The following is a 26,681-nucleotide window of genomic DNA, read 5'->3' on the forward strand; positions in this document are numbered from 1 at the left end:
AGTGTGTGGGAAATCATTCACTCAGTCCTCTGACCTGCTTAAACACCAGGGAGCTCACTCTGGGGAAAAGGTCATTCACTTGTTCCCACTGTGGGGGGAGATTCACTCAAACGCAGCACCTGCGGAGTCCCCAGTGAGCCCACACAGGGGAGAGAGGACATTCAGGTGGTCAGTGTGGGAGAGGGGATTCAGTGATTCATCCTGCCCCCTGAGACCCCAGTGAGCCCACACAGGGGGAGAGGCCATTCAGATGGTCAGTCTGAGAGAGGGGATTCAGTGATTCATCCTCCCCCTGAGACCCCAGCGGGTTCACTCTGGGTAGGAGCAGTTCACCCCTCTGTGTGACAAGGGATTTGCTGCGTCTTCAACACGATTGAGAGCCCAGTGAATGCTCACAGGGAAGTGGTCATCCACCTGCTCCATGTGGACTGCAGGACTCTGATTCTGATGTTACTGTCCATCAGAGTCAGGAGTGGACCTTGTACACGATGACACTGTTGGAGTATTGATGTTGTTGTTGTTAACCACATTAACTGGGCTGGAGGTGACTGAATTTACATTGCCACTTTCTGAACCTCAGGATGTCTCTCTGGGCAGTAAGTCTCCACAAACAGCAATGTGACAATAAACAGGGATCATCTGTTTTGATTTAAATTGTGATTGTAGCACGGCTGCTTCACAGCACCAGGTACAAGGTTGGAGTCCAGCCTTGTCCAACGCCCTGCGTGAAGTTCCCACATTATCCCCAGGATAGTGTGGGTCCCCTTCAGGTGCTCTGGTTTCCTCCCACAGTCCAAAGATGTGCAGGTCAGGTGGATCAGTCATGCTAACTTGTCCACAGTATCCAGGATTGTGCAGACTAGGTGGATCAGCCGTGGGAAATGCAGTGTTACAGTGATAAGAGTGCTCTGGGCGTGATGTTCTTCGGATGGTCGGTGGGGTTTGATGGGCCAATGCTCTCCTTCGACACTGTAGGGATTTTATTCTATGATTGAGGATAAAGGCTACACAGCAGGGTGTCCTTGGAGAAGGAGCATGTAGTGTGGATCAACGCTCTCGATGCCTTTAGATAGAGGTGGGCACCGTAGGAGATACAGTACTTTATCTCCACCGCTACCCCCTCCTCACAACTCTACTTTGATTTAGTCCCTTCTCACTCTGTCACTTGTAATGGTTTGCTTGGCCCATAATGGACTTTGTTTGGAAATATTCAATTGGTTACACAAACGGTTTACTGCTGGTGATTATATGTCGAGATTAGAGTGGTGCTGGAAAAGCATAGCAGGTCAGGCAGGATCCGAGGAGCTGGAAAATCAACGTTTTGGCGAGAGGCCTTTTCCAGCACCACCCTAATCTAGGCTCTGGTTTCCAGCATCTGCAGTCCTCACTTTTGCACTGCTGGAGATTATAGGTTAACCAAAAGCAAAATGGCATAATGATAATTTTGATGGTGGGAAGGTTGCAGTGCTCACATTTCTGGTTCAGAGATATGGGGAAAAAGAACGCTTCACAGCTCACAGAACGAGAACTGAAAAGCTGTTAAATCAAACCAAAGGTTCAGACAGGGAGGGAATATTTCCCTGGAATTTGAGTAGCTGGAAAGTGATGGTGTCTGGAAATAGACAGGATTTTGTTTTACAAAGGATAAGCTTTAAAACTGTTATATTCAGACAGTTCAATTTATTTTCTTTAGTTTTATTTACGGTGCAAAAAGCTTTTACAACATTTTAAAGCCAAAATTTAGAAACCTTGTGTTAAAGATAAATGTTAAATAAAATCCATCAAACCATCCCTCACTGAAAACTGATGTGGAAGTGCAATCTCCTGGAGAATCCCTGCCCCCTTCTTCCTACCCGGGCTCCATGACTATATACATACCTGGGAGATAGCAGCAGGAGGAGACCATTCAGCCTTTCAATCCTGCTCCACCATTCAATGGGAAACAGCTGACCATCCAGCTCAGTCTCCTGTTCCTGCTGTGTTCCAATCCCCTTTCATGGCTTTACCTCAGATTTATGTCTGAGCCCTCCTTTAGCTTCACTGCCTTTTGTTCCAGTGGTGTTGCGGTGTTACTGTGTGGGTGGAGGCAGGGGTAATGTGATGGTGCTGCCTCCTGGAGGATACACTCAGCGTTCCTCATCTTCCTGCAGTAACATCAATTGGGTTTCAGCAACGAGAGATAGAACCCGTTTCCATGATATGGGCATCACTGGCTCAGTCAGCATTTATTCCCCATCTCTAGTTACCCTTGAGAAGATGGTCGTGAGCTGCTGTCTTGAACCATTCACAGTCCATTTGGCGCAGAGAGACCGACAATGCTGGGAGAGAGAGTGTTGCAGGATTTTCGCCAAGTTATTCTCCATCTTTGGTTCTTCAAATGCTGGGTAACTTAATCACAATCTGCACGTGATTTTGAGATTTCAGTCTGCAAATCTTCACCATCTAGAACTCTGCGTAATGGAATATGTACAGATTAGAAATTCAGAACAGACAATGCGAGTTTCTCTGGAATACCTTTTTCCCCTTTCTTCCCCCAAAGCTGTAACCCTCCAGCCCACTTACTCCCATCATTCTGACTCTGCTGCCCCCTAATGTACACCCTCCTCATTCTCATAGCATTACTGATAAACAGATCCATGGCATCACTTCCCGTCCCTGGTTAGAAACTGCACCCTTTTTGGGTTTACTTCCTTTTCCTTCAGTTGCTGCAAGTCAATAATGTAACAGCAGAATGAAACAAAAGGAAACAGAAAGGGAGGTGGCAGATCCTGGACAGAACAGGAATCTTCAGTCTGGGAGAATGGGTCAGATTCTTCCTTGTTTCCCATTGGTCAATTCCGAGCGTTATGACAAGTTGCAAATGGAACTTGGTCCCATCTGGGCGTAGTGACACTTTGACCCCCCCCCAACTGATTAATACTATAGACAGATGCGTCCCTCCTCCAGCCAATCACAGTGTGAATTGCTTTCCGCTAGTTACCCCAAAGAACATGCTCCAAAACCCACCCACATTCTGTACATGCACAGTGGTAGGTTTCCCCACACACGTGTGGTCCCTGCCTCAGGGCTTGTGGGAGTTGTAGTCCCCATGAAGCCTCTGGAGACCTGTCCATGGAAAGTGAAAGAAAGTGTGGGCTGGAGGGTGTTGTCTATATGATATCCATTCAGACACACAGGACATGTGGGCTGTCTCTGGGATTTACTGAGACATCCGCTTAGACACCCCGATTTCTGACGTAAGGAATATACATTCAGCCAATTGCGGGGTGGGGAGGTTAATAATGGGCAGCAGATTTTAAGCAGAGGTGGCTCAGTGACTAGCACTGCTGCCTCACAGCATCAGGGACCCGGGTTTGATTCCAGCGTTAGGCAACTGTGTGGAGTTTACATATTCTCCCCATGTCTGCATGGTTTTGTTCGGTGCTCCAGTTACCTCCCACAGTCCAAAGATGTGCAGGTTAGGTGGATTGGTCATGCCAAATTGCTCACAGGGTCCATACATGTGCTGGTTAGGCAATGAGCCACAGGAAATGTAGGGTTACAGGGAATGGGTGGGTCTGAGTGGGATGGTCATCATAGGGTTGGTGTGGAATCGATGGATGAATACCCTGTTTCTGCACTATAGGGACTCTATTCTATTCTCATGAAGAAGAATGTACCTGTCTCAATGTGTTGTGAATCTGTGGAATTTCCTATTCAAAATGCGGTGGATGTCAAGACATAAGCAAATTTAATGAAGAGATACAGATTTTTAATTTGCAATGAATTGAAGTGTGAGAGAGAGCAAGTGGGAAAATCCAGCTGAGACCGAGGTGAGCTCAATCATCACCGTATTAAATGGTGGAGCTGGTTCGAAGGGCTGCATTGCCTCTCTTGTACCCAGGGCTTATCTTCTTACGGTAATAACCTGAAAGATGAATCCAAAACTCACCAACTTCACCAAAGGAGATTTTCGGAAACCGCAGGATAGTCAGGTCGATTAGCATTCCAAACTTAGATAGTGAGGAAGCATGTAGGAGATAATGATTTTGTAATTTTAAACTGAAGGGAGACAGTGATTTATGGTTTTAGATTGTGTAGTACATTCACACCGTCCAGAATACTCTGTTGTGAATATCTATCCTGGACTTCACTGACAATGAAAACCAAAACACCCAGGAAACATCGTCTCACTTCGTAATCTGATAAAAAGACTTGTCATAAGTCTGGTTGAATTTAGAACACAGATGGAAAGTGGGAAGATTAAATCCAATCCCAAAATACTGTGCTTAAACAAAGGAGACTACAATATGATGAGGCAGGAGTTGACTAATGCAGACTGGAAACAAAGACTTTACTGTGGAACAGTTGACAGACAGTGGAGGAATATCAAAGTAATTTTTGAAATTTCTCAGCAAAAGTATATATCAGTGAAAAGGAAGAACTGTAGGAAAAGGAGTAATCTGCTATGTCTAAGGAAATAAGGGAGTCTATGAAATTGAAGTAGAAGGCATACAAATTGGCAAAGACCAAGGATAAATTCGGAGATTGGAAAATCTTCCAAGCTCAACAGAAAGTGTGATGGAATTGGGGATAAAAAGTGATGAGTAGCTATCCCCAGGGCCAGAATAGCAGTTTACCCTGCTAGAGGGAAACCTATTGTTTGGGGAACATATGGCCTCTGTAATTGTTGAAGCACTTAACTGTTACCATAGAGATAATCCTGATCAAGTTAAAAATCACAGCACACTCCAAAAGCTTGTACTTCCAAATAATCCTGTTGGACTATAACCTGGTGTTGTGTGGTTTTTTAACTTTGTCCACCCCACCACCGGCTCCTCCACATCAGAATTCTGAGAGAGAGCTCCACTGAAACCGAAGTGCCTGTCAGATACTTGAGGGAGCCACGGGGGCGTTGGGGGAGGGGTGTGTGGTTTAATCACAAAGTGCTGAACTGAACTAGACTTTCTAACTGCCGTTGCCATGGAGATAATACTGAGAGACAGTCTCTATTCAAAGTCACAAACCACAAAGGTATAAGAATGGGAGCCATACATCGGACAGGCGGGGAGGTACCTGATGCTGCCTGGAGGTGTTCTGCATGTACACTATCCAGGGAGCTGCCGTGTCTCATCAATAAAGACTCAAAGAAGACCTCTCAGAGTTCTGTGCCTAGTTATTCCTATCCAGCAGGGTTCAGAAATATGAGCACACAGCAGTCAGTTTCACAGTGGAGGATACGAAGAACATGCCAGTAATTGATAAGGAGACTGAGGAAGGGGAGGACCTCGATAATAACCATTATCGGGAAAGAGTGAGAGCTGGGCAAGTTAATGGAGCTAAAGGTAGACAAGTCTCCTTGCCCTGATGGAATACATCCCAGGATACCAACAGAGTTAGGGGGAGAAATAGCAAATGCAATAAGAGTTATAACGTCCTGCAGCAGAGACAGGCCCTTTGGCCCAAAATGGCCCATGCCGATCAGAATGCCCATCCACACTAACCCCATTTCCCTGCACTTGGCCCATCTGCTTCTGAAACTTTCCTATCCATGTATTTGTCCAAATGTCTTTTACATGTTGTTAATATATCCACCTCAACCACTTCCACTGGCAGCTCATTCCATATACATACCACCTTTGTGTAGAACAGTTCCCCCTCAGTTTCCCATGTATTCTTTCTCCTCTAACTTTAACCTGATGCCCTCCAATCCTTGAGTCCCTGGGAAAAAGACCGTGTGCATTCACCTTACCCATGCCTCTCATGATCTTATACACTTCTGTAAAATGTTCCCCCTCGGTTTCCTCTGCTCTGCACAAAAAGGTCCTCGCTTGTCCAACCTCTCCCTGTAACTCAGACCCCTGAGAACTGACATCATCCTTGTAAATTTCTTCTGCAGCTTTCCAGTTGAATAACTGAAACCTACACTGCACTCATCACATTTCCCGTGTTTCCCTACAGCGCTGGAACCGATGTGACAACGCCAATGGATTACAATCAATGATCGATAATTCACTCCATTACAACAATCCCGTTTTCATAGCTTTTTATCATGATGCAGGAATCCTTTTGTCTTTCTGGTTTCATGGTTAATTGTCCTCATACAAAACCAATCTGTGGCTTACCTGTTCCAGGGAAATGTACCATGATTGTTTAGACTTTCAAAAACCAATGAAATCTCTCTCCACAGTCCCCACACTAACATGGACTTCACTGTCTCAGTACTTTTTTCCCAATCACACGGACATTTGAAATATTCGCCCACGGACAGAATGCACATCTTTCTATCCAGATGAAAAGACCAATGATATTCAGATCGGCACGGATCCAGTAACTATCAGTTCTGAACATGAGGTTCAATTTAAATTTCTCATCCGCAAATCCCCCCTTTCAATACTCTATAACAGAGAAAACAAAGTGCTGGAGATCCTCAGCAGGTCTGTCAGCATCTGAAATGGTGACAGATGCAGGAAACATTGCAGCCTTGAAGAAGTGTTGAGATGATCACACCAGGCATGTGTGTTTGATGACCATTATGGAGAAGATGGGGGCAGGGATCCCTTTCTGGAAGGGCCTTGGTGAGACCACACCTGGAGTACTGTGTACACCTTTGTTCCCCCTTTTCCAAGGAAGGCTCTCCTGGTTATTGAGAGAGTGTAAAGGATGATCACCAGATGAGTCCTGGGATGTGAAGACAGTTAAGGACTGCAGATGCTGGAAGTCAGAGTCTGTACAATGTGGACCTGGGGAGGTGCAGCAGGTCAGGCAGCATCAGAGGAGCAGGAAGGTTGATGTTTTGGGTCGGGACCCTTTGTCAGTGTTGATAAATAACCCTGACCCGAAACGTCACCTTTCCAGCCCCATCGTATTCATGCTGGTCATCAAGCACCTATTTATGCTAGTCCCACGTTCTGGCACTCAGCGTGTAATCGATATTGTAGTGCTTGGTGTGATCATCTCAACACTTCTTTAAGGCTGCAATGTTTCCTGCATCTGTCACCATTTCAGATGCTGACAGACTTGCTGAGGATCTCCAGCGCTTTTTGTTTTTATTGCAGATTTCCACCATTTTGCTGAAGCACAGAGTCATAGACATGTACACAGCTCCAGATTTTGTTGACTCACATTCCTGGGATGTCAGGACTGATGGCTGAAGAGGGACTCAATCTTCGTTTAATCCTCCTTTCCTTTGGCTTTCTGAGCCGCTAACTACATCACTAATATTCTACCTCCCATTCCCTGTCCTGAATCTGACCCTCTAAGCCTACACTTTAGTTCCCATCCCCCTGCCAGACTAGTTACAAACTCACCGATAGAACTGGCCAAAGGCCCCACCAGATTTGTCTCAGCTTTGCCCAGGGGCAACCGGTCAGGCTGGTATAGGTCCCACCCAGAAACAGTCCCAGTGCCTGAAGAATCATAACCCTTCTGTGGTACACCATTTCGCCAGCCACACATCCAGCTGATCTACCTTCTCATTCCTGCTCTCATTAGCACATGGCACTGGGAGTAAGTCTGACATTATTACATTTCAGGAGCTACATTTTAATGTATCTCTGCTCTCCCTATGTCCAGCTTTCAGGCCCTCATCCCTCTGTTTAGCGATGTCCTTGGTATCTGTGTGTTGCACCACCACGGCCTGTTTACCCTCCAGCTCCAGAATATCCTGCAGCCACTCCATGATATCACAGATCTTGGCACCAGGGAGATTACATACCATCCTGGATTCATGTCTGTGGGCACAGAAGTGCCTGGCTGTACCCCTGATTATTGAATCCCCTGTCACTATCGCCCTGCCACTCTCATTCCTCTTGTTCTGATCAGCAGAGCTCTCTGTGGTGTCATGAACCTGGCTGATGCTGATTTCCCGAGAAGCCACCCCACCCATTCCTGCCCTTACAGAATCCCAAGCTGTGTACAGTATCTGTATGAAAAGGGGATAATAACGGGGGACTCCTGTACTCACTTCCTGAGCCTCTTACTAGATCTGATGTTCACCCATTCCCTTTCTGCCTGTGTAACCCTCACCTGCAGTGTGACTAACCCACTAAACGTGCTGTCCATAACATTCTCAGTATTGAATGTTCCACAGTGAGTCCACTCCCAGCTCCAGCTTTGAAAAGCAGTTTCCCAGTAGCTGCAGATGGGAACCCTTCCTGCACAAATAGCCGTCAGGGACACTGGAAGCGGCCCTTATTTCCCACATTGTACAAGAGGAGCACACCACGGATCTGAGGGCTCCTGTCACAACGTCTCTCTACATTCATCTAGTTACTCCCATTAAGAGAATTTAAATGAGTGAGTAACCTTCCTTCACTTCAAACATGTCCATTATAATAACAAAAAAATCTTTACTTAAGCTAATATGTCACACTTTAAAAACTTAAATACTCCACAGGTATCACTGACAAATTGGCTGTTCCCATTGGGACTGTGAATTTCTGAAAGGCCTGAACTAAAACGGAGTTTCAGCTTCACCTTCTCCCTGTCTCACCTCACTATTTACACCCAACTTCAAAACACTCTCATTGAGCCAAGCAGCCCTCACAGTGCAGCCCTGTCATTTTCATTGTCTGCTCACACCTACACTTCCCTCAGCCTCCTGTACTGTTCCAATGCACCTCAATGGGAGCTCAGACCAGCATTGCATCTTTCAATTCAGCCCTTTGTAACCTCAGAGTCAAAATGGACTTCAGCAGTTTCTGAATGAACAGACAGTTGTCAGAATCTGGAACATTCCACCTGAAATGGTGCTGGAATTTGAGTCCACGAGAAATTTGCAGAGAATTGGAAGTAGGGAGTTTACAGATTAACATTGTAAAGTGGATAATTGAGACTAAACCTGACAGTTCCTGCAAAAAGACGAGGTGTAATTTGCATAAACCTGTGCTCTCTCTCAGGCCAATACCTCTTTCCACAGCTATAGGGCCAAGAATTGAACACATACCCCAAGGGTGATCCAACCATGAACTTGAACATCTTTCTGCTTTTGGCTTGACAAAAATATTGAAGATATTTTCCCACAGACAGAACAGACAAACCTTTCTCGTTCCACAGTTAAATCCCAATGATATTCAGATCCTGAGGACTCCGCTATCTGGAGAAACTTGTTTATTGAGATCCCAGTCTCAATTATCCTCAATTAATATCCTATAAACTGAATTCACAAAACAAAGCTCACAGTCAGTGCAAGATGAATAGTGAAGGCAAACACTTCTCTTGGTACGTGTTTGATGTTTAAATGCTCCTCTTCAAATCACCCCGACCCCACCCAGGAAGAGGACACGTGCATGCTCCTTGCTGTACCTTGCCCCAAATAAAGATGGCAGCTATAACCCAGGACCTCTCACTACCTGAGGCCCAAGCCATCTTCCCCTTTGCTGCAAACGTGGGACCAAGAGTTTCTAATTCAGACTAACGACCTGCCCAGAGTGTACCTAAACCCTCCCAGTCTACACTGATACATTTCATCCGGTTTCTGCTGCCACTCTCCCCTTTCCGCCTCCTGCACACACCATGGGTTATTGCGGGACCAGTGACCCTTCCTCAGAACCTGGGAAAATTAGAATCCCTTCAGGAAACAGGCCCTTTGGCCCAACAATTCCACACCCACCCTCCGAAGTTTATCCCACCCAGACCCATTCTCCTATTCTATTACTCTCCATTTCCCCGAACTAATGCACATCCCCGAACACTACGGGAACCTTAGCTGGGCCAATTCACCGAACCTACAGATCTTTGGGCTACAGGAGATAGGGGTTAAAGAGTAAATAATAGGTGGGGACAGAGCCCAAAGAGACACAGGAACATTTGGAAAAATAAAGGAGTGGGAAGGTGGAAAGCTGTTAATGGAGGAGACAGGAACCTTCTAGCATCTCAGTGGCGGTGGTGGAAATGGCGGCTGATGATCTACATTGTGCCTGCAAAAAAGACCCCGAGCTTCCAGTTGCCTGTTCTTTAACACACAAGACTGTTCCCTGTCCAACATCTCTGTCTCATGCTTACTGCAGTGTTCCAGTGAAGCTTGATGCAAGCTGGATGAACACTTCAGAACACACCAAATGGCTTCCTATTTCAAGGACTGCAATTTCCCCTCACATGTGGTCTACAATGCTCTCCAGTGTATCTCCTCCACTTCCCACACCACTTCCCTTGAACCCCACCCCTCCAAATGCAACAAAGATGGAATCCCCCCATCCTCACCTTCCACCCATATACAATGCATCATCCTCTGCTCTTTCCACCATCAGATCCAACCACCTGAGATATATTTCCCTCCCCACCCCTTTCACCATTCCACAGAGACCATACCTTCTGTGACTTCCACGTTAGATCCACACTCCCCAACAACCCACACTCCACTCTAAGCACCTTCGCTTGCCACTGTAAGAGGTGGAAAACCTGTGCCCACACCATCCCCTCACCTCCATCCAAGGCACCACTGGATCCTCCCACATCTAGCAGAGATTTCCCTGCTCACCCAAACACCTCACCGATTGTGTCCCTTGCTCTCAGGACGCCAAATTGTGGAATATTCCATGGAACATTTCTGGGACACATGCACCAACCAACCCCACCGCCCTGTAGTCGACCACTTCGGTTAGCCCCCACCCCCTCCGTCACCAAGGACATGCAAGTCCTCCATCCCCAAATCCGAGCCACCCGGCACCTGGAGGAAGAACACCTGATCTTCCATCTTGGGAAGTTTCAACCACACGGCATCAAGGTTTCCTCATCTCCCACTCCCCAACTTATCTCAGATTCAACCCTCCAACTCAGCACTAGCCTCTTGAACAGTCCCACCTGTCCATGTTCCTTTCCAATTATCCATTCCACCCTCTCACCACGACCCTCCATCTACAACCACCTATTGCCTCCCTAGCTCCCTTCCCCCAACCCCAAACACCCCTCCCTATTTATCTCTCAGCCATATTCCACCACCCACATTTCTGATGAAGTGCTGACATGCCCAATACATCAATTCTCCTGCTCCTTGGATGCTGCCTGACCTGCTGTGCTTTTCCAGCGCCACACTTTAACACTAACTGGAAGAACAACACCTCATCTCCCAATCGGGAACCCTGCAACCCTCTGGCTTCAACATCAAATTCAATAATTTTAGGTCCTGAACTCTCCCACGTCCTAGTGTCTTTGCCCCCTACCCCACATACCAGTCCTTGTTATTACGTCGCCTGCCATTACTCACGACCTATGGTTAACCACTAACAGTCCCCATAAACAGCTATTCACTCTCCCCCCGTCAGATTGTTATCCACTCCTTTGTCCAACTGCTCTTATCTCTCTCTTTGGACTCTATCCCCACTTATCATTTACTCCTTAACCCCTACCTTCTGCGTAAAAACAGACTCTTTTTTTCTCAGTAACATCAGTTCCTGAGGAAGAGTCACTGGATCGAAATGCGAACTGATTTCTTTTCACAGATGCTGCCAGATCTGCTGAGCTTTTCCAGTAACTTCTGGTTGTTGTGTGTGATTTACAGCATCCACAGTTCTTTTGGTTCTAATTTACCCGGAGTATCTAATTCAGGTCCAGCAGACTGAAACAGCGTTTATCAACCTTCCCAGTCCACACTAACTCCATCTCTCTCCCAGTATCTGCTGTCTCTCCCACTCCTTCACATTCAGTCCCCCCTCACAGTGACACTGCGCCTGCAAAGCTGATGGTCATGTGTTGGCCTGCTGGACCCACCCCTCATTCACTCCCATTGGCTGGAGGATCATGCCAACTCTCCTATTGGTCTGAAGCTGTGTCAATCAGCCAGGCCCCATTGTGACCTGAGTGGTGGGATCCTCCCAGGTGCATCAGAGGCTGAGGGGTGACCTCATAGAGGTTTATAAAACCATGAGGGGCCTGGGTAGGATAAATAGACAAGGTCATTTCCCTGGGGTCGGGGAGTCCAGAATGAGAAGGCATAGGTTTAAGATGAGAGGGGAATAATTTAAAATGGATCTGAGGGACAATATTTTTCCCCACTGAGGTTGGTGCGTGTATGGAATCTTCTGTCAGGAAGTGGAGGATGTTGGTACAATTAAACGATTTGGCATCTGGATGGGTATATGAATAGGAAGGGTGTAGAGTGATATGTGCCAAGTGTTGGCAAATGGGTCTAGATTAGGTTGGGATATCTGGTCAGCATGGACCACTTTAACCAAAGGGTTTATTTTCATGCTGTACATCTCTACGGCTCTGCCCTGTGATGAGCTTTATCATTCACAGTGAATGGGTCAGTATCACAGAGCACAGGGACTGGAGGCTATTCAGCCCATTGGGGCTGTACTCTCTCCCTCTGGAGATGGTGCCAGTCTATCACAACTCACCTCCCATTTGGACATAGCCCTCCAAATCCTTCCTTAAAAATGTTAAATTTCAAAATTGTTTTGACAATAGCTACTGAATCTGCATCCAGCTGTTGGTCAAACTGTTCCAGATGCTCAGAACTTACTGAGTAAAAAAATCTTGACATTTTTCTTTGCATTATTTGCCAGTTACCTGAAAATAGTTACTAAAAATTGTGACGTTAAAAATTTCTCACTCTGTCTCTCTGTAAATGAAATACCCTGGAAACAAATCAACTCCTGGTCGAAATCACTGCTTAACCTTCTCAGCTCTCAGGAGAATTGTCTGGCCTTCTGCTAACTCTCCATAAAAGAGAAACCTATCTTAATTTTAATTTATTAGCGTCATAGAGATGTACAGCACAGAAACAGACCCTTCAGTTCAACTTGTCCATGCCAACCAGATATCCTAAATTAATCTCGTCCCATATGCTAGCCCTTGGCCCATAGCCTTCAAAACCTTTCCCAATCACATATCCAATGAGATGCCTTTTAAATGTTGTAACTGTACCAGCCTCCACACTTTCTCTGGCAGCTCATTCCATACACATACTACGTTCAGCTTGAAACTTTGCCCCTAATAGCCCTCTTCAATCTTTTCCCTCATGCCTGTGCTTTCTAGTTTTGGACTCACCTAAACAGGAATAAGATCCTGGCTGTTTGCCCTTAATGATTTTATCAACCTCTATGGTCACCTCTCAGCATCCGATTCTCCAGTGAAAACAGCCTCAGTCTATTCAGCCTCTCCCTATAGCTCAATCCCTCAACCCTGGCAACATCTTTGCATCTTTTCTGAATCCTTTCAAGTTTCACAATATCATTCCAATAGCGGGGAGACCAGGACTGAAAGCAGAATTCCAGAAGTGGCTGAAGGAATGTCCTGTACAGCCGCAAAATGACGTCACAACTCCTGAACGCAATGCACTGACCATCTGAGGTAGTTTGGGTTGAGGTTAGGAATAGGAGAGGTGAGGTCACCCTGTTAGGAGTCTTTTACAGGCCTCCTAATAGTCCTAGAATCGTTGAAGAAAGGATTGCGAAGATGATTCAGGAGAAGAGTGACAGTAATAGGGTGATTGTTATGGGAGACTTTAACTTTCCTGATATTGATTGGGAAAGCTATAGCTCAAGTTCGTTAGATGGGTCAGTGTTTGTGCAATGTGTGCAGGAGAGTTTCCTGACACAATATGTAGATAAGCCAACAAGACGTGAGGCCATACTGGATTTGGTTCTGGGTAACGAACCAGGCCAGGTATTAGAACTAGAGGTAGGTGAGCACTTTGGGGACAGTGACCACAATTCGGTGATTTTTACTCTAGTGATGGAGAGGGATAAGTGTGTACTACAGGGCAAGAGTTATAGCTGGGGGCAGGGAAATTATGATGCGTTGAGGCATGACTTAGGATGTGTGGATTGGAAAAGTAGATTCCAAGGCAAGAGCGTAATTGATATGTGGAACTTGTTCAAGGAGCAACTATTGAGTGTCCTTGATAAGTACGTACCTATCAGGCAGGGAGGAAAGGGTCGTGTGAAGGAGCCGTGGTTTAATAAGGAGTTGGAATCCCTTGTTAAATGGAAGAGGGCGGCCTTTGTAAAGATGAGGCGTGAAGGTTCAATAGGGGCGATTGAGAGTTATAAGGTAGCCCGGAAGGACCTGAAGAGAGAGCTAAGAGCAGCAAGGAGGGGACATGAAAGGTCCTTAGTTGGTAGGATTAGGGAAAACCCTAAGGCTTTCTATAGGTATGTTAGGAATAAAAGAATGACTAGGGAAGGAATAGGTCCAATCAAGGATAGTAATGGGAAGTTGCGTGTGGAGGCTGAAGAGATTGGGGAGGCGCTGAATGAATACTTTTCGTCAGTATTCACTCAGGAACAGGACATTGTTGTCGATATGAATACTGAGGCACGAATAAGTAGAATGGATGGCTTTGAGATATGTAGAGAAGAGGTGTTGGAAATTCTGGCAAGGGTGAAAATAGATAAGTCCCCTGGGCCTGATTGCATTTATCCTAGGATTCTCTGGGAAGCAAGGGAGGAGATTGCAGAGCCATTGGCCTTGATTTTTGTGTCCTCTTTGTCTACAGGAGTAGTGCCAGAGGACTGGAGGCTAGCAAACGTGGTTCCCTTGTTCAAGAAGGGGAGTAGGGATAATCCTAGTAACTATAGGCCAGTGAGTCTCACTTCTGTTGTGGGCAAAGTCTTAGAGAGAATTATAAGGGATAGGATTTATGCACATCTGGATAAGAATGATGTGATCAAGGATAGTCAGCATGGTTTTGTGAAGGGCAGGTCGTGCCTCACAAACCTTATTGAATTCTTTGAGAAGGTGACGAAGGAGGTAGATGAGGGGAAAGCGGTAGATGTAGTATATATGGATTTTAGTAAGGCGTTTGATAAGGTCCCCCATGGTAGGCTACTGCAGAAAATACAGAGATATGGCATTGAGGGTGAGTTGGAGGTTTGGATTAGGAATTGGCTCTCTGGAAGAAGACAGAGGGTAGTAGTTGATGGCAAAGATTCATCTTGGAGTGCCGTCACTAGTGGTGTTCCGCAAGGATCTGTTTTGGGACCATTGCTGTTTGTCATTTTTATAAATGACCTGGAGGAAGGGTTAGAAGGTTGGGTGAGCAAGTTTGCGGATGATACGAAAGTCGGAGGAGTTGTAGACAGTGAGGAAGGATATGGCAGGTTACAGCGGGATATAGAGAAGCTGCAGAGCTGGGCAGAAAGGTGGCAAATGGAGTTCAATGTAGCTAAGTGTGAAGTGATTCACTTTGGTAAGTGTAATAAAAAGATGGATTACTGGGCTAATGGTAGACTACTTGGTAGTGTGGAAGAGCAGAGGGATCTTGGTGTCCATGTACACAGATCTCTGAAAGTTGCCACCCAGGTAAATAGTGCAGTGAAGAAGGCATATGGCGTACTGGCTTTTATTGGTAGAGGAATTGAGTTCCGGAGTCCTGAGGTCATGCTGCAGTTGTATAAGACTCTGGTGCGGCCGCTTCTGGAATATTGTGTGCAGTTTTGGTCGCCATACTATAGGAAGGATGTGGAGGCACTGGAACGGGTGCAGAGGAAGTTTACCAGGATGTTGCCTGGTATGGTAGGAAGATCCTATGAGGAAAGGCTGAGGCACTTGGGGTTGTTTTCTTTGGAGAAAAGAAGGTTTAGGGGTGATTTGATAGAGGTGTACAAGATGATTAGGGGGTTAGATAGGGTTGACAGTGAGAACCTTTTTCCGCGTATGGAGTCAGCTATTACAAGGGGGCATAGCTTTAAATTAAGGGGGGGTAGATATAGGACTGATGTTAGGGGTAGGTTCTTCACTCAGCGAGTCGTAAGATCATGGAATGCCCTGCCAGTAGCAGTAGTGGACTCTCCCTCTTTATGGGTATTTAAGCGGGCATTGGATAGGTATATGGAGGATAGTGGGTTAGTGTAGGTTAGGTGGGCTTTGATCGGCGCAACATCGAGGGCCGAAGGGCCTGTACTGCGCTGTATTGTTCTATGTTCTATGTTCTATGTTCTATAAAGGCACGTACACCAAACACTTTCTTCATTACCCTGCCTATCTATGATTCCACTTTCAAGGAATTATGAACCTGCACTCCAAGATCTCTTTGTTCAGCAACACTCCCCAGGACCTTCCCATTAAGTGTAGAAGTCCTGCCCTGATTCGCTTTTCCAAAATGAAGAACCTCACATTTATCTAAATTAAACTGCATCTGCCACTCCTCAGCCCATTTGATCGGAGTTTCATTGTACTCTCAGGTAACTTTGCTGTCCACTGCACCTCCAATTTTGGTGTCTATTGTAAACCTACTAACCATAGCTCCGATATTCACATAGAAATCATTTATATAAATGGCAAAAAGCAGTGGACCCAGCACCCAGCCTGACAGCATATTGCTCATCACAGGCTTCCAGTCCAAAAAGCATCCTGCACTATGACACTGACTGCTCAGCAAGGTTAGAGCTCATGGCATACAGGGAGATCTAACCATTTGGATACAGAACTGGTTCAAAGGCAGAAGACAGAGGGTGGTGATGGAGGGTCGCTTTTCAGACTGGAGGCCTGTGACGAGTGGAGTGTAACAAGGATCACTGCTGGATCCACGACCTTTCGTCATTTATATCAATGACTTAGAATGTGAACATAGGAAATATAGTTAGTGAGTTGACACCAAAACTGGAGGTGTAGTGGACAGTGAAAAAGATTACCTCAGAGTACAATGGGATCTCGGTCAGATGGGTGAATGGGCTGAGGAGTGGCATTTTGGGAAAACAAATTTTAGTAGGACTTATACACTTAATGGTAAGGTCCTGAGGAGTGTTACTGAACAAAGAGACCTTGGAGTGCAGGTAGATAGGATAGTGAAGGCGGCATTTGGTATGCTTGCCTTTATCGGACTAAGTATTGAGTACAGGAGTTGTGAGATCATGTTGCAGCTGTACAGGACATTGGTTAGGCCACTTTTGGAATGTTGCGTACAAATCTGGTCTCCCTCCTATTGGAAGGATGTTGTGAAACTTGAAAGGGTTCAGAAAAGATTTACAAGAATGTTGCCATGGTTGGAGGATTTGAGCTAGGCTGGGGGTTGAATAGAGGTTGAATAGATTGGGGCTGTTTTCCCTGCAGCGTCGGAGGCTGAGAGGTGATCTTATTGATGTATATAAAAACCTGAGGTGCATGGATAGGATAAATAGACAAGGGCTTTTCCCTGGCGTGGGGGATCCCAGCACTAGAGGACATAGGTTTATGGTATGAGGGGAAAGACTTTAAAGAGACTTGAGAGACAACGTTTTCACACAGAGGGTGGTACGTGTATGGAATGAGCTGCCAGAGAAAGTGGTGGAGGCCATTACGATTGCAACATTTAAAAGGCATCTTCATGTGTATATGAATAGGAAGGATATGGGCCGGGTGCTGACAGGGGGGACTAGATTGCATTGGGATATCTGATCAGCATGGACTGGTTGGACCAACGGGTCTCTGTTTCTGTGCTGTCCATCTCTGACTCGTTGACCTTCCAGCCAATTCCGTATCCAAACAGCTGGTTCTGACAGAATTCTATGGTGTTGAACCTGCTAACCAGTGTGGTATGTGAAACCTTGTGTCTTTCTCAAGTCCAAGTTAATGATTTCAATGCACAAAGCCATGCTGACTCTCCCTAATAATTTCTTGCTTTTCCAATGACATGTAAATCCTGTCCCTGAGAGAATCCCTTCCAACAACGTCTCTGCCACTGACTTCAGGCTCACCGCTCTATAGTTCCCTGGCTTTTCCTTACCACCTTTCTCAAATAATGGCACCCATCTTCCAGCACCTCACCTGTGGCAATCGATGATACAAATATCGCAGCGAGGGGCCCGGCAAAAGCTTCCCTATTTACCCACAAAGTTCTGGGATACACCTGATCAGATTCAGGGATTTATCCACCTTTATGCATTTTAAGACATCCAGTACCACCTCCTCTGTAATATGTACACTTGCCAAGTTATCACTATTTATTTCTCCAACTTCTCTAACTTTCATATCCCCTTTCATTAAAATCTGACATCAAATACTTAAAATCTCTCCCACCTCCTGCTGTTCCATAGACAGTCTTGTTGATCTTTGAGGGTGGCTATTCTCTGCCTCGTTATTCTTTTCTCTTTAGTGTATTTGTAGAATCTCTTTGGATTCTCCTTAATTCTCCTATTTCCCAAAGCTATCTCATGTCCCCTTTTTTGCCTCCTGGTTTCCCGCGAGTATACTCTTACTGCCCTTATAGTCCTCTCGGGATTCACACAAACACAGTGGGGTCTGTACCTGCCATATCCTTCCTTCATTTTCTTGACCAGAGACTCAATTTCTCAGGTCATGCAGCATTCTCGATGCCTCCCAGCCTTGGCCTTAACAGGAACATACTATCTGCGTACTCTCATTGTCGCAGACCTATGGAGGCAATGGCAGATGAGGACAGAGAAACAATCATTATCAGTAAAGAGGTAGTGTTGGGAAAACTAACAACTCATCCTTATCTCTATAATTCCTCTCTAGTCTCAGAACTATCACTATCTCTGGGATCAAAAACATCTCAATCTCTGCAACATCCTCCAATCTCTAATCTCCTCCAGTCTCAACACACTCTCTATCTTTAATCTTGTCCACCCTCACAAATCTCTGTGATGTGCCTTTCTTTAATTCCAACCTTCAGGATAACCCATTTTTATTTCAGATTCCTGCACCCATAGCTCCACAATTTCCCGCTTAACCTGTGTCACATTTTCCTCCAAAAAACATTAATCAATCACGTATCATCTATTCTAATATCACCTTCTCTGACCCGGTTTCTATTTGAAGCTTGTCATATTCCTATATTACGCGTCTGTGGTCTACATGACAGAAAACGGTTTTGTGGTCCATTGGGTTTATGCTGTAAAGAAATCTCCCAGCTAACTATTTTAATTCCATTTTCCAGCACAGAGGCCATAGACCTGTCAGCCTTGGCCTTGCAAGTGTGTTCCTAAATAGATTTTAAATGCCTTCGGGGTTTCTGTCTCTCACTCTCTTCCAGACAGTGAGGTTTAGTGCAACTGTTGCTCTATGCTATCACCCACAGGGTTCACAGCAGCTGGGTCTGTGTGAACCACAGATCGCCCACACATTGTGAAGGATGGCAAGGTCCCTGAGAGGGGGTACATGAGATTTACCAGGATGGTTCAAGGAATGGGGGATTTTAGTTGCAGAATTTGTGGGGCTTTTTTAACATTAATTGTTCACGTGACATGTGTGTTGCTAATACACATCAAGAATAACCATCCGCAATTAATGGACTCTCCTTTTCAACCTCTCCCCTTTCCTGTGCTGTGGTAATATTCAGGTTAACCACTACTAGACATCTCTCTCTAATGAGAGAGCAGTCCTATGGTTGGGTAGGACAATGCTGACTTGATCTTTTACACAGTGATGCCACTGTGCCTCGAGGGTGGGGAGAGGGAATGCTGAAGGTGGTGGATGGGAAACCTCTCAGGGACAGTACTTTATCCTGGAGGATGTTCACTTTCTTTAATATTGTTGGGGGGTGGGGGTGCACTGATGCAGGCAAGTGGAGAATGTTCCAACACAATCCTGATGTGTACCTTATAGAGAGAAAACAGACATTGGGGAATCAGGGGTTTGGGGAAACCGAGGAGTTCTCCTTGTAGCAAAGGAAATTTGGGGAGCTGTGACAAAGCGGTTTACAAAAGTTACACGTTGTAATAATAAACCTTAGACCCATCAGCTCATTATACAAGGGTTACAGGACACATGTTGAAGATTTGGGAAGATCTATTGAGAGGATGGTTTGATTCAAAGGAGATCTTTTATTCAGCAAATGGTATTGATCTGGAACACAATACTCTCACACAATATGAATATCCAGGTCCTGATGAATGGAGTAATTCTGTCAGAGTTTGGCGTTAGAGTGATGGAGATTACCATCTGAATATCTGCCTGTAATACAAGTTTATAAAATCCGTCACTGTCAGTTCAAGTTTGAAACTCATACAATCCCCTCCTCCTGGCCCAGGAGGACTGTACACATTACCCCTGGCGGAGGTTAGCAGGAACTTCAAGGGCAAATCTATGTGGGTATTGATGAGTTTCCACCTTGGGACTTCATGTGACTGAACATGAGACAGAATGTCCCAAGATTCAGTGAGATGTGGAGAGCAGGATTTCCTTCCTTTTCTTTCCTTCCGTTCTGCCGCTGTGCCTCATCAATAAGACATGGGGTGTGAAAGGCTCATGCACCTTGATGGGCAAGTTGTCTCCATTCTGACCAAGGGGCAACAAGGTCCTACCAGTCATGAAACAGAGTATCCCTGAAAGATAGCAACTGAGCATGCTTCCCACTGCCTAGTGCTCACAATACATGTTTCAAATAATGAGGGGGGAAATCTCCTAGAAAAGGCATAACAGGAAAGTTCCAAAAGGATTATAAACAGTTTACAGAGAGATATTCACAGGAAACCTGGGCAACAAGTTGGCAAATAGAGTATAACTTGGGATAAACTGTAGAAAGCTGCACCACAAAGGGACTGGGGGAAAATGAGCAGGAAACACAGAAAGCGAGCACACAGTTACAACATGGAATCAGGAAGGGGAATGGAATGCTGTCCCTTATTTCAAAGATTTTGCAATATAAGAGTTTGGAGTATATACCTTAGGGCAACTAAAAAAATGGCGAGTGAGACCACATCTGGAGTAACGTGAACAGATTTGGTCACTTTAGTTCATGAAATAGAGCAGTTTATTGGAGGCATTTCAGAGAAGATCCATTGGGATGATCCCTGTTTTGAAGGGATTATCCTGTCAGCAAAGGCTGAATAAGTTGGGAATCTACTCACTGGACTTTGGAAGAATGAGAGATAATCTCTTTGAAACATACAGAATGCTGTCGAGGTTTGACAGGGTAAATATGGAGAGAATGTGTCCCATTCCGGGTGAGTCTTGAACCAGATTCTGGGTCAGTCGCGGAATCAAGGGTTCTGTTTCAGATTTGTTAAGTTAAAGGCAACACCGACACAGGTTAGGGTTTCAGTCGCAATGAAGCTGGGGTGAGAAGGAGACAAGCAGCATTTTAGAGATTGGAATTCCTGGTGTTTGTGATTGTGTAGATGTCTGATCAGAAGGACACTTTGGGGTCAGATATGAAAGCAATATTGTGAAGAGTGTAGACACTTCCCAGTGAGAGGGAGGGGCACAGCAGTAAGGGAAATGAATTTGGAATAGCATCTGAAGGCAATGGGTTTAACAATTGCGGTGTTTCATTGGAGTGAATTGCAGCTAATCGAAGCGTGGTTAAGCAGTTTGATAACTGAGTAATAGTGGAGAAATGGAGAGGGATGATGGGGAGGGAGAGCTGGACATTGTCAGTGTACATGTGAAACCTAACACTGTGCTTCTGGGCGATGTTACCTCGTGGCAGTATGTAGGTGAGAAACAGGACGGACTAAGGATAGATCCTGGAGGGACACCAAATACAATGAATTCAGAAAGGGAGAGTGGAGATGGAGCAGGATTTTCCAATGATGGTGAGGTCAAATATTAGGTTTTAGCAGAATTGGAGAGAAGGACATAACCAGAAAAGACAGACAGACAGATCATGGAACAATATCTGTGAATTGCAAGGCGGGGGGTGGGGGGGGGGGGGGAGGGGGAGGTGCGGGCAGAAATGACGGTGACAAGCAGGAGGATGAGACAGAGATTTGGAATGTCCATGATTTAGCTACACTAGGGTAAATGGCCAAGATGACCTCAAATAAGGCTTGACAAGGGACTCTAGGAAATGCAAGTTTAGGACTTATATGAGGAGCATCCTTGTGAGGCAGAATGGCTTGGTGGGCTCGTGGAGAGGGAGGAAAGAAGCAGAGGCAGCTGATCGGATTGTTTAAATGTTATTGACAGAGAAACTCCATGTGCTCCTCACTCTTGTTGTTGGAGGGGAGGGTGGAGGAGACAGGATAATGGACATTTGTTTATTGTTTTGGAAATAAAAACAAACCTGTGATAGTGATTCTAAAAATAAGTGAACAAACCTGTCGTATTTATCAAGAATATTAAAATATACAACTGAAGTTCAGGTTTGAATCCCAAATTGGTAGAGGGTGGCTCTGAAGTCAAGAAAAAATTAACTGGAATGAAGAATCTACTGTTTGCCATGGAACCATTGGGGATGTTTTTCTGCTATTGACAATGTCCTTGAGGCAAAGAAACCCGACAGTGGACCATCAAGTCACTCATTGTATTAATCACTACACAGTTTCAACAAAGGAATGAAACTGGATGGACCACATTACATCTACCAATGCACTGGAAAATACAACCACACAATCAGCCCTCTTGACCCTACAACTTCTGCCTCACTGTGGGCCAACAACAGCAGCAGAACTGTACTCCAGCCCAATCTGAAATCTCATGGCCTGATATCCCCCACTTAAGCATTAACATCAAGCCAGTGGAATCAACCCTGGTTCAATGGTGAATGCAGGAGGGCATGCCAGGAGCAGTACCAGGCATACCTGGTGCAGCTACCAAACCTGCATGCCAAACACCACAAGCAACACCAAATAGAACTAAGTGATCCCATAACCAACAGATTAGATCTGATTTCTGCAGTTCCGCCACACCTAGTCAAGAATAGTGATGGACAATTAAACAACTCACTGGAGGAAGCATCACAGATATCCCACCCTTACCGATGGAGGCGTCTCACACATTCATGCAACAGATAAGAGGACAGCATTAGCAGCGATTTTCAACCAGCAGTGCCAAGTGGATGAGCCTTCTCCATTGGTCCCTCACATCACAGTTATGAATCGACTTGGTTGAAAACTCATTTCAAATCAGATCAAGAAATGGATAAGCAGTGTAAAGGTATGGGCCCTGCCAATATTCTGGCAATAATCCTGTTGGCTGTGCTCCAGAACCTGCTGCCCACCAAGGCAAGTACTGCTCCAGCACTGGCACCTACCGACTTTGTGGAACATTGCTCAGGGATGTTCCAACACAAAAACACAGGGCAGATCCAACTCAGCCAATTCCCCTCCATCAGTCCACACTCGCTCAGCAGTGAAGTGATGGAAGGTGTCATCAACAGTGCTGTCAAGCAACTGCTCAGTGATGCCCAGTTTGGGTTCTGCCAGGGCCACTCAGTTCCTGAGCTTGTTACACACTTGATTCACAAACTGAAAAACAGCTGAATGAGGTGAGGATGACAGGCCAGACCCCCTCCAAGACCACTATTTCGACTTCAGTGATATCACCTGACCTCACCACAGTCTCAGCTCATTTGCTGAAACTCTCATTCATTCCTTTTGTTAACACTCGATTTCATTGTCTAAACCCATTCCTGGCCAGCATCCCACAGTCACCCTCCCAATAATCTCAAGAATATTGAAAACTCTACTGCCGAAGTGCTCACTTGTACCAAAACTTGCTGATCAATCAAAAGACTCCCATTTATAAGCGACAACAATTTACTTTCGCACCTTTGATTTAATTCCTGGCTCTAATCATTCCTATCTCCCTGCACCACACACCTTTTCATATCTCAATAACTCATTTTAGTTCAGACTCTCAATGATGTGTTTATTTTTGAGTTCACCTGTGTGACTGTTTCTATAGACTCCAAGGGAACATGGTCTGGAATCCCCACTCTAACTCTCTAAGATCTACTTTCTTCCTTTAAGGCATTCTTGAAAAACTGCTTATTTGGCAATGGTTTTGGTCACTGGACACAATATTCTCCATCTGTAGCCTTATGTCAAAAGTTCTCAATAATATTTTTGTGAAATTAAAACCATGATGATTTGTACAGATATCTTCTACTCTTCAATATCGCTGAGTGAATAATCTGTAATGTCTCTTACCCAACCACGTTGTGGGAGCACCTTCACCACACAAACTGCAGCAGTACAAGGAAGTCAAACATCACCCTCTCCACAGGCAACAAGGATTTGGCATTAATCACTGGTTTCTGTGGAAGGAGAAATACACAGTTGATGTTTCAGGGAGTGCAATATGAATTACAGGGAATGAAAATGGTGCAGAATTTGACTGTCAGAAAATTGAAGGAAAATGCACTCACTTATTGAAAAAAAGAATTCTTGACCGTCAAAGATATTGTGGAAAAGATAAACTGATAATGGAACATCATACGGTCAGGAGCCGGGCAGCAGTGGACAATTCATTTGTATTCCTGAAGAAGGGCTTATGCCGAATCGTTGATACTCCTGCTCCTCGGATGCTGCCTGCGCTGCTGTGTTTTTCCAGCTCTACATTTTTCAATTCATTTACAAAGCAGCTGTGAAAGTATTAGTAAAATACTATACAGAGCAAAAATATACCCACGAGAGACTGAGGAAGCTAGATAATCAGAGAACCCAGAGGTGAACCAGAGCAGAGTTCACTTTTATGATCCCACAGTCAAAGACACAGAAACAGACTTCTTCGGTCCAACCTATGCCAACCAGATAGCCTAACCTAATCTACCTAAATTAAATCCTTTTTGGCACTCCTCAGCCCATTGGCCCATCTGATCAATATCCCACTGTTCTCTGAGATAACCTTCTTCATTGTCCACAATACCTCCAATTTTGGTGTCACCTGCAAACTTACTAACTATACGGCCTCTATTCACATCCAAATCATTTAAATGAATGATGAAACAAATCCAGAAAAAATCAATTTCTCTGGGTTTGAATGTGCTCTGTGTAAATCCTGCCCTATGACTCTTTTTACCAGGGAAGGCTGCACATACATCCCTCTGAACTTTGCCCCCTACAAAGCTGGCGGCCGCGCACGTGTCCAGTGAATCATTGCCCCGAATAAAGATGGCGACGCTCACTCGGGCCGATTACTCAACGAGGCATTTTCCCGTTTGCTTCAAACATGAGACTGTAAGTTTCAAATTTGTATTTTCGGATGCGTACCAAATGATTGTGAAACCTCTCAGACCATACCAACACCATTTCCCTCCCACTTCCTGCTGTTTATTTCTTTCCTTACCGACAGCTCTCCGCACATACACATTCCGAACATCAGCGCCCACCGCGAGGATGATCACGTGGTATAGTCTAGTCCCGTCCTTATTCCCTGATTGGCCGGAGGACCAACTGCCCCGTCAGGTCCTCCAGCTCCGCCCCTACCTTTCCATTGGTCCGCCGCTGACATCAATCACACCTGTCTATGACAACCAGATATTCGAACCTAATCTATCTATATTAAATCCTATCTGCCTGTCCTCAGCCCACTGGCCCATCTGATCAATATCCCATTGTATTCTGAGATAACCTTCTTCATTATCTACAATACCAACTGTTGGCTGGAGCTTGCGCACTGCTTCGTGGCTTTTGTTGCTATTTCTCAGTTACAAGAGTGAGGGACAAAGTTAAAAATCACACACCCACCTGATGAAGGACCAGCAAAGTAGTGCTTCGAAATAAACCGGTTGGACTATAACCTGGTGTTCTGTGAATTTTAATTTTGTCCATCCTAATCCAACACCAGCACCTCCAAACCACGAGTGATGGAGGCATGCATAATATAAGAACAAAAGATCAAGGAAAAAGAGAAGGCCGTCCTGCACTTCGAGCCTGCTCTACCATTCAATAAGATCATGGCTGATCATTTTGCGGACGCAGAACCATTTACCCACGTTCTTACCGTATTCCTTAATTAATTATTTCTCTTTTTAAAAAACTAACTTAGCTTTAAAAACATTTTCTGAACTAGCATCAACTATTTCGCTGGGCAATGCACTCCATAGAGGTCAAGAAGTTCCTTCTCAATTCAGTCCTAAATTTGCTGCCTCTAATCTTGTGGTGATGCCCTCTTGTCCTAGCTTCACCTGCCAGTGGAAACATTCTCTCTATTTCTATTTTATCCATTCCATTCAATATTTTATATCTTTCCATTCTTCTGAATTCCAATGAATATAATCCCAATCTACTCAGTCTCTGTTATACCAAACTCCTCACCTCCGGAGTCAACATAGTTAACCTCCTCTGCACACCCTCTAGTGTCAGTACATCCTTGAGCAAGAAAGGAGATAAAAACTACATGGAGTACTCCAGGTGTGGGCTCACCAGCACCCACTATAGCCCACCTCTGCTTTTAAACACAATCCCTTCAGCAATGAAGGACAATATTCCATTTACCTTCTGAATTGATTGTTGTACCTGGTGACCAACCCTCATACAGAAGGATGTTCAGGTGCCTCTGCATAGCAAATAATGCATTTTTAAAAAATTCAAGTAGTAATCTTTTAACTAATATTACTCCAACCAAAGAGTATGACTTTACATTTATGAACATAATATTCCACTTGCCAAACCATTGCCCACTCACTCAATGTATCTCTGTTCCTCTGCAAAGTTTCACAGTCCTCCGCACACTTTGTTCTGTTACTCATCTTAGTGTCAAATGCAGCTTTGACACCCTACGTGTGGTCCCCAACTCCAAATCATCTGTATCAATTCTAAATAATTGCAGTCCCAACACTGATCCTAGAAGCACGCTACTAGTTACTCATTGCCAGCCAGAATAAGGCTTATTTATCCCCACTCTTTGCTTCCTGTTAATCAACCAATCTTCTATCCATGCTAATACTCTATCCCATGCACCCTTATATAATGCAACAGCCTCTTGCACAGCACCTTGTTGAAGGCCTTTTGGAAATCCAGGCACACCGCATCCACTGGGTCCCCGTTGTCCACCTTGCTCGAAATGTCTTCATCGAATTCCAAACGATTTGTCAAGCATGACCTGCCCTTCATGAATCCATGCTCTGTCTGCCCAATGGGACAATTTCTATC

At 45.1% G+C, this 26,681-nt stretch overlaps 1 long non-coding RNA gene across 2 annotated transcripts; it reads right to left on the reverse strand.

Annotated features, from left to right (window-relative positions):
• Nucleotides 1-1,710: 1,710 nt before the first annotated feature.
• LOC140475959 (uncharacterized) lies at nt 1,711-24,932 on the reverse strand. 2 transcript variants are annotated; one of them, XR_011960374.1, is made up of 5 exons: nt 24,874-24,932; nt 23,954-24,169; nt 23,736-23,842; nt 18,148-18,273; nt 1,711-2,450 (listed from the first exon to the last, which is right to left on the reverse strand). It is a non-coding gene; the product is annotated as an uncharacterized lncRNA (long non-coding RNA). The 2 variants fall into 2 exon arrangements; XR_011960375.1 differs by lacking the exon at nt 18,148-18,273.
• Between the last annotated feature and the right edge of the window lie 1,749 nt (nt 24,933-26,681).

The sequence above is a fragment of the Chiloscyllium punctatum genome, chromosome 4, assembly GCF_047496795.1.
Source record: "Chiloscyllium punctatum isolate Juve2018m chromosome 4, sChiPun1.3, whole genome shotgun sequence".
NCBI classification, from domain to species: Eukaryota; Metazoa; Chordata; class Chondrichthyes; order Orectolobiformes; family Hemiscylliidae; genus Chiloscyllium; species Chiloscyllium punctatum.